Source organism: Chinchilla lanigera, unplaced genomic scaffold, assembly GCF_000276665.1.
Source record: "Chinchilla lanigera isolate Chin_1 unplaced genomic scaffold, ChiLan1.0 scaffold00005, whole genome shotgun sequence".
NCBI classification, from domain to species: domain Eukaryota; kingdom Metazoa; phylum Chordata; class Mammalia; order Rodentia; family Chinchillidae; genus Chinchilla; species Chinchilla lanigera.
The window spans coordinates 7310039-7317322 of record NW_004955406.1 but is presented as its reverse complement, the minus strand read 5'-3'; the positions used below and the strand labels follow the sequence as shown (position 1 = coordinate 7317322).

The 7284-nt window shown below is 43.6% G+C and overlaps 1 long non-coding RNA gene across 3 annotated transcripts in view; it reads right to left on the bottom strand.

Moving 5' to 3' along the window:
• The window catches only part of LOC102004451, a 21390-nt gene extending 14999 nt beyond the window's left edge, over nt 1-6391 (bottom strand). For all 3 annotated transcript variants that reach the window (XR_001236295.1, XR_259483.2, XR_259484.2), the window contains exon 1: nt 6320-6391. This is a non-coding gene — a long non-coding RNA (uncharacterized LOC102004451). The remainder of the gene's footprint in view (nt 1-6319) is intronic.
• Between the last annotated feature and the right edge of the window lie 893 nt (nt 6392-7284).

Below are 7284 nucleotides of genomic sequence, written 5' to 3'. Positions count from 1 at the left end.
AAAAAAAAAAAAAAGGAGCTGGATATTCAGTGAAGAAAAAAGGAAACAATAGATTTTCTGTCGTTGTGAAATTTATATTCTAAAGGGAGAAGGTAAGTCATAAGCAATTTTGAAACTTGTTAAGTGCTCTGGAGAGAATTAAAATTAGTTAATGGGTTAGAAAGTAACTAGATCTTGGTAGAAATTGGCAAGTTGTTTGTTGAATCCAGGGCGTTCACAGGAAGCTGTATCTCCAGACCTCTTTTAATTTTAATATCAAGACAGGGTCTTACTAAGTTGCTAAATTACCCAGGCTCTGCACAAACTTGCAGTCCTCCAGCCTCAACCTCAACCTCCCAGAGTGCTGGTGGTGTGGTTGATACATTGTGTCAACTTCAGTCTAGCCGCTTGGCTAAGTGACTCAGCTGTTCTGCATCCTGGGGTGAAAAGGACAGTCCTTACCGCTCTGGGATGTTGTTCATTGTGTCAATTTGAGAAGTTTAGAAGGTTGACTAAGTGACTGAGCAGGGGGCCAAGGTCCTTACTTTGTAAACATCTTTATCCTGTGCAAGAGGAGGGCAGGGAGATTATGTGAGTGGTACAGGGTTCCTGGGTGGGGCAGCCTGCTTACATTATAAGGGAGGAAAAGAGTCTTGCCCTCCCCCCGCCTTTTGTGCTGGTGCTGCTTTTGCTATCTTCTGCCGCCTTGGACTGTTACCCCTGTGCCATACTACCCTGCCTTGGAACTAGCTGATTATGGACTGAAACCTCCACAAACTGCAAACTAAATAAACCTTTCCTTCCCTAATTTTGAACATTGGGTATTTTGTCTCAGCAAGGAGAGAAAAGTAATTAAGACAGCTGAGATTACAGTCATGTGCCACCATGCCTGGCTAACAAGTAGATTTAAATGGAAATAAAAGGTATCCATAATAGTAAAAAATATTTCGGAAAAGGATAAAGTTTAAGCACTTATCATATCAGATTTCAAGATAGCTTTTCTTCGTGGTTGTCTGATTTTATGCAGAAATACTATTTAGAAAAATAAATACCATTTCTCAAAATGTAACCCATGGATTCCCTGGAAGGGTTTTTTAGAAAATGCAGCTTCCTGAGCCCTATCTCCAAACTACTGAATCAGAATCTCTGGAAATGGGGCCCAAACATGCAATTAAACAAATTCTCCAAATGCTTCTGATATATGGTAAAGTTTGAGCCTAACCGGGTGCATGAAAATGTAAACATGTTGATTAACCTGCCTCTAAAGCATCAGAAATTCAGTGAACCCTGGAGATTCCAGGTTTCCATTAATTCTTGAAAAAAATTGCTAACCACTGACATAATGCAAAGGTTTGTTATTGCTGATTAAGTTGGAACCATACATCTTACAATCAGTTGATAGAAGGAAAGCAAAATTGTCATTTCACTATCAAAGTTTAAGAGCAAGGTGTGTATTCTTGCCAAGAAAAGTCCACCCCCTGCATGAGTTAGAACACATGAAAAGGACCAGTATCCCTGAGAGAAAAGCCCTCACGATCCTCAAGTACTTGTGCAAGTCCCTGGTCAGCAAGGGCCACACAGCTAGGAGAAGAAATGTCTATATGGGTCTACAACAGTGCTGCCCAGCAGAAGGTGATTTGCCCTCAGGGGACAATTGTAACATCTGCAGACAAGCTTGGCTGTCATAACTGGAGAAGGGATGCTACTGGCACCTAGTGAGGAGAGGTCAGGCACACTGCTATACACCTACCATCTCTTCACACCAATCAGGAAGCTATTGAGAACCCCAGATTATGCTGATTCAAAAGCACACGTGCAGAAGGTGCGATTGATCTAGTGATGGGTCCATGCAGCCTTCAACTTTGGGAAGCCGGAGTAGCATGATGGGGTGTGGAACAGGAGGCTGGGAACCAGAGGACCCCAGCGTGGTAGCATGAGGTCTTGCTTGCATGTTCACTTTCCTTCCTCAATGATAAACTCTTCTAGAGCAATTTGCTTCTTCTCCAAATTCCCACAATTAATTGTTCATTCACTCAAGAATACTCGTTATCTTGTGTTAGATACTAGAAATTGCACCATAAACAGTGATTGGCTTCTAGATCACAATCTATAAAATTATGTTGAATGATTTGCTATTAAACTTGACAGTTTTTGTTGGTCAAGAATATGTGATGGACAAAGTGCCGTAGGGTAAATATTGGATTTTATTAGCCAGTGACGCTGATGTTTATAATGTAGGAAATGTAGATGTTTGTATGCTGATCCAATAGGAACCAACAAGTAAACAAAACTGGGGTAATTACTATTTTAAGAATCTAGAGACGTTTCTGTGTTGGTGTGTGAACAAACACTAAGAGTCAGTCCAGAACCAGTGGACTCATGCAGCTCACTAGCCCTTAATGCCACCCTCATCCTTCCCTTCCTGCCCTAGGAAGCATAGCCCCCAGGCAGCCTAAAATATGGTATCCTGTGTGTCAGCTTCTGAGAGACCTCCAATGTGGATGGTCATACATGTAACCAAAGGCAGGTGGTATGCAAGGGAGAGAGAGGAGTGGAGTATAATAATAAAGCACATTAGCTTAGGAAGTGAGGTATTGTAAAGCCACTTAGAAAGACACTTGATTGGCTCTCAATATTTACTTCCATTGATCAAGAAACTCTCAATATATATATATTTTTTTGGTAGCAGGAATTGAACTCATGACCTCAAGCTTGCCAGACAGGCACTGTGCCACTGAGCTAAAACCCCAGCCCCTAAACTCCCAATATTTTAGCTAGGCAATGGCTACCCAACTAAAGATTTTCTTTTCTACCTCCCTGGCAACAGGTGTGGCCATCTGAAGAGATTCTTACATGACCCTGCAACGTCTGGGCTACTTGGTCCAAAGGAAGCTGCTTGCCTTGGTTCCTTTTCCCTCCTCTGAGCTGGAAGCCTGACCCGCTGCAGTGAGACAGTATGACGATGTGGATGGTGACAGCATCCCAAAGGATGGCAGGAGCCTGGTCTCTGGGATAACATTATAGCGCAGAGCCAAGGTACCACTCTGGATGCCCCATCACCTCAAATTTTCATGTACAAGTAGAAATAAATACACTATCTGGCTTAACCTCTGCTTTTGATTTCTGTTAAAACAGCCAAAGCAATATACAAACTGTCATGGCTTGGATTTGGCATCTTCCCTAAAGGTCCATGTATTAAATGTTTGTCTCCAGCTTTGCACCAGTGGGAAGTGATAGAACCCTTAAGAGGTGGGGTTTAGCGGGAGGTCTTTAGGTCATTGAGGGTATTGCCCTTTGCTCCAAGACAGCTGTGCTCAACTGGCTGCTCCCGCCACGATGTTTTATCTTGCCACAGTTCCCAAAGCAACTAAAAGCTGCCAACTATAGACTGAAACCTTCAAAACTATGATCCATAATAAATCATTCTCCTTATATACTGTCATCTCAGGTGTTATAGTGACTGACACACGGTCTTAGTTACTTTCTCACTGCTGGGACAAAATACCTGACACCCACGAGTTAAAGGAGAAGAGGTTTATTTTGGCTCACAGTTTGTAAAGGTTTCAGTACATAAGCATCTGGCTCCAAGGAAAGGCAGCATGGCAGAGGGGCCTGGCAGAGGAGAAGCAGATAGCACTGGAAACAGAGAGGGAGATCAAGGTAGGAATAAGGGAGATAAACCCTTCGCACAGTGACCCAGCTCCTCCAACCAGGGTTTATCTCCCAAAACCACATTCTAGGAAAATAGTCCAAACCCATCAGTGGACTTATCTCCTGATGATGATCACACCCCCGTGATCCAGTGACCTCCCCAAAGCCTCAGTTATGAGTGCACGAAGATTTGGGAAAACATCTAGACATAAATCATAACACACAGTAACCAATAAAAAAGTTGATTGACAAGTCAATAATTAAAAAGATCTAGTTTGACTATAATGACTGCACACAAATTCCCAGTGACCCATCCCATGTGTGGCCTTTCTGTAGAGTGGATTCTTAGAGTCCTGTAGAAGTCAGCAATGGTTTCCAAAGAGTGGTCTGTGCCTCATGGATCCACTATGTCAGAATCTCCCCACTGTAAAGCTTTTTAGAAATGGGTTCCTGGGTATCCAACTCTAGAGCTTTTCATTCAGTAGGAGATGGAGGGTACATCAGTCAGTTTCCTACCACTATAACAAAATATCTGAAGTAATCAATCTATAAAAAGAAAAGGTTTATTTTGGCTCATGGTTTTGGAAGTTCCAATCCATGGTCAGTTAGCCCTGTTGCTTTTGGGTGTGAAGCAAGGCAACACATCATGTTGGAGAGTATGGTGGAGCAAAACTGCTCACCCCATGGCCAAGAAACAAAAGAGAAGAGAAAGAGATTGAGATCCCACTGTCCCTTTTGCTGGCACACCCCAGTGACCTCAAGACCTCCCAGTAGGTGCCACCATTTAAAGGTTCCTCCACCTTCCAATAGCCTCATAGGCTCAGGAGCAAAATTTTAATACATGGGACTTTGGGGGACATTCAAGATCCAAACTGCCAGGTGCAGCATGTACCAGAGAGACAATGACTTAACAAGACCTTGTCTCAAAATAAAAAGTAAAACGAGCTGAAGCTTCAATCCCCAGTACTACCATCAATCAATCAACCAACCAACCAACCAACCAACCCATCAATCCAAACTATAGCGGAAGGAGTCTAACACCAATCACTTCATCCAGATAATTCTGATGTGCAACGCCGGGATCCTAACCCTCATCCCAAATGGTGGCTCCCCTGCTATGCTCAGTTTCCTGTGGCCTAGGACATCATTTAACCCCTGCATCTGGCCTCCCCTTCCTCCCCACTTTAGGCCCATTTTGGACTCTTCTCCGACTTTTCATCTTTGGCTTCTTATTGCTTCTCAGGTGTGCAGTCTCCAAGCCTTTCAAATCCAAAACCTTCCTCCACCATCAGCCTCAGCCCCAGCGCCTCACCAGAGCTGCTTTCCCTCCTCCGCTGCACCTGCTCTCTGCCACAGGAGCGTTCGAACAAGAAGGTGAGTGTGAAAAAGACAGCCCAGGATAGACTCCTCTGCAACGCTGAGGAAAACCAGGATGGCCTATTCTGTAACACCCCATAAGAAGGCTCCATTGCCTAGGACATGAAAACCTGCAGAGGTTTCCCTCCATTGGTAACAAATTGCAGGCTTAGCAGATGCTGGTGGTCCAGCTCCTCATCTCACAGAGAACCACAGGAAGCACAGGTCCCTTTGTAGTTCCCTGGAAATGATATGCCACCTGGGAATAGGTAAACCCTTGAGAGTTTCTGGCCACTTCTCTGAATTACTCCAGAGTGCTACTTGAAGAGGTCCTAGGGAAGATCACCAGAGAATCTCTCTAAGTTATGGCTTCCTAAGAACCACCTGGAGGGCTTGTAGCCCCACAGATGACTGGGCTGCGTCTCAGAGCTTCACGCTCAGTAGTTGCTATGGACTGAATGCTTGTCCCACCACCAAATTCATGTATTAGATTCCTCAACCCCACAGTGATGATATTAGGAGGTGGGGCTCTGATAGGTGATTATGAGGCTAAAGCCCATAAGAATGGGATTAGTATCCTTATAGGAGAGAAATGGGGCCTTCTTCCACCAGATGAGGACACAGCAAGAAGGAGCCATGCATGAACCAGAAAGCAGACTCTCACCAGACAATGAATCTGAGATGTCTTGATCTTAACCTTCCCAGCCTGAAGATCTGTGAGGAATACATTTCTGTTATCTATAAACCACCAGTCTCTGGCATTTTATGATAGCAACACTAACAGACTGAAGCAGAAGTTCTGAGTTGGGGTCTGAGAATTTGCATGCCTAACAAGTTGCAGGTGATACCAAGGCTGCAGGTTGGAAACCCCACATGAGTACCGCTGCTCTAAGTGTCTGCTGCCTTCCCTATGTGGCTCGTGGAGTTCAGGCAGAGCATTTCTCTCCAGGGGGAACAAAGACCAAAGGTGGGGGAATGGAGCCACGGACAGGAGATGGCACAGTGTCCCAAAACTGGAGCTTGTTCTGTCCCGTACTGGCTGTTTGACTAACACCTCTGACCCTCTGTTCTCTTTTCTGTAAAACTGAGGATACACTATGTAGTTGATAGGGTTGCTGTGGTGATGAAGTGACTAGCCACTGTGTCAGCACCTGTCTCAGGTGCACACTACACGGCCAGGAAATGATATTTCAAGCCTCTGCTTCAGTTTCCCACTATTGTTTCCCACTCATTATAATGAAATTGTTCAAAAAATATTGGAGAGGTCATCAGACTCCATATATGGACGGAATCATTTATTATCTCTCAATCCCAAGGGAAGGAAATCCCTTACCTGCTTAGTTTACATCATTGGTGTCCAACAGTTTGGCTTCTGTGGGCAGCAATGAGTAAAGATGAACTTCCTTGGGCTGCCTATAAAATATATAATATAGTTAATGTATATGAAAACCAAAGCTCTCTTTATTTTTATATTTTTAGTATAACATTTTTTAAAGGGAGGCAACATAAAACTGAATATTTGACCTTGTTTTTATGAATCTAATGCATCAGTTCCCGGTTTGATGAAAGTGATTCCTCAAATTCAATAAGTAAATAAGAAAACTTACATGTCTACTTATGAACAACAAGTGCATGTCTTCACAGGTGCACACACATAGGCAGGTTGAAATGCAGTTACTGGTAATCACTGCCTGTAACATCTGACACACGTGGGCTTTAATTTGACTAATGTATGTGGACTGCATGAGAGACAGAGTTCGTCTTGCATTGTCCCTCCCCTATCCAGTGTTCTGCTGTCCCTTACACAGTCCCTGCTCAAGCGCTGCACAATATATTCATGAAAAATATCGCTAAAAGTCACGCAGCAATGCGAAAAGTTTACAATCTTGCCAGGCACATCTGGCCTATATTTTCATCTCGGAGGCTGCTCCCTCCAGCTCTTGTTGCCATTTGCAAAAGCTCTATTTCCTTTTCTCTGTTCTCTTTTTCTATCCCTTTTCCATTCTTCCCATCTCCCCTCCCTCCATCCCTTGTTCTCCTTCCCATTTGAAAAGCTCTCCCTACTTCTTCTCTACCTTTTATTTTGGGTTTCTCACATAAGAGAAACCACACAAAATTTATTTCACTTAACATTATGGTCTTGAGGTGCACCCATTTATCTACAGTTGCAAGTTTATTCTTCTTTATGGCAGAAAAAATGAAGTAGAGGAGAAAAAGGGTTGGGACCATAGCTCCGCGTGAAGGCCCTAGGTTCAATTCCCAGTACCATGATAAAGAAAAAGAAGCAGTAAAATTTAC